This window comes from Citrus clementina, unplaced genomic scaffold (assembly GCF_000493195.1).
Source record: "Citrus clementina cultivar Clemenules unplaced genomic scaffold, Citrus_clementina_v1.0 scaffold_8, whole genome shotgun sequence".
NCBI lineage: Eukaryota > Viridiplantae > Streptophyta > Magnoliopsida > Sapindales > Rutaceae > Citrus > Citrus x clementina.
The window spans coordinates 6480556-6482056 of NW_006262022.1; the positions used below are offsets into that span (position 1 = coordinate 6480556).

The following is a 1501-nucleotide window of genomic DNA, read 5'->3' on the forward strand; positions in this document are numbered from 1 at the left end:
ATCGTCCTCATGAAGCAGAACACAAAGAACCAAGTGAATGTGCAACCATTGGTAGATTTGAATCAAGCATCAAGAGAAATAAATCCCTTCTATTGAATATAAAAGAACCCAGTATAGGCAGATCCCAAGTCTTTTCTTTCTTTGTCCCTTTAAAGATTACCTACGACATGTACCAAGTCATTGAATCTAATGAATATTACATACACATCTAATAAAGTAAAATTGTTTCAACTAACAATCTTCAAAATTTCAGCCAACAAACATTGCAAAAGAATCTTACACTGAGCCTAATATTTGCATCCATAAGAAAGTCGAAAATTCCAACAGTAAGCTTCTTGCTATCAATCGCCGGTCTGCATTTCAACCGCCATTCAAGCTCAGACCCTTCCTTCTCAAATGTCCATGACAACTGCAGTACATCACAATCACATACTTAACCACATAATTTTAAATTTCAAAAATTTCCAATTTCAATTTCGATAAATTAAATTAAAATTTAAAAAATAATAAGAAAATACTTAATGCCTGTTTGGTATGACTTATTTAATGGTCATAAGTGCTTATTTAATCTCATAAGCACTTATCATAATTTTTGTTGTTGTTTGGTTGATTTTCTAATAGAGCTTTTGAAATTTAAATAAGCTATTTTACCTCTACTAGTAAAAACTCAAATTTTGAGCTTTTGAGAGTACATGTTAAGAAGTTTTTTTAAATGTCAAAATATCTAAAATATCATCTACTTATTTAACAATTGTATTTATTATTTTCATAATATAACTTTAAAAAACTTATCTATTATAGTAATTTCATAAATTTTTAATAAAAGCTCTTATTGACAACCAAACAACTAAACTTTTTTTAGTAAAAACTCTATTTACAAAAGCTCTATTTAAATAAGCTCTACTTCAAAAGTTGTACCAAACGGAGCCTTACTCTATTACATCCATCAGCAAGATCAGTAAAACCGTCGACAGGACCAAGCTGCTGAAAACCCTAACAAGCCCCACATAGCGCTCGGCCAGTTCAACTGCGCTGCCCTATCTTTCACCTGCTCTCCAGACGCTGTCGAAAAGGCGAAAACGCTGTTCCTTTAAGCACCCCCCAAAAAAAAAGGATAAATTTAAATTAAAATTTGTTGCAGGTTTTAGTTTATAATACCATTGCAGAGCCAAGCGTTGAGACTGTCGGTGATGGAGAGCTCGAAGTGGGCCTGAAACCGCGTGCGTTTTAGGAAAATGAGATCGGTGGCGTCGGGAATCTCCAGCTTTAGACATGTATGTCTCGTCATCTCCATTTTTTTTTTCTCAGTTCTTCTTCGAGAAGCCCCAGGCGCAAGTGCAGAAATCTTCCCACCTTTACAAGTTGTTTGTTTTGAACTTTTTGCACATGTATAAATAAATATGAGGATATGACCATGTCTATGAAAATTGAAAATGAATAATTATTTTTTAAAGATAAAAAAATAAAGTATTGACGTTTTATTAATTGGACACACAGGCAT

The 1501-nt window shown here is 33.0% G+C and overlaps 1 pseudogene; it reads right to left on the reverse strand.

Moving 5' to 3' along the window:
- Window positions 1-7: 7 nt before the first annotated feature.
- LOC18034132 lies at window positions 8-1294 on the reverse strand (annotated as a pseudogene).
- Between the last annotated feature and the right edge of the window lie 207 nt (window positions 1295-1501).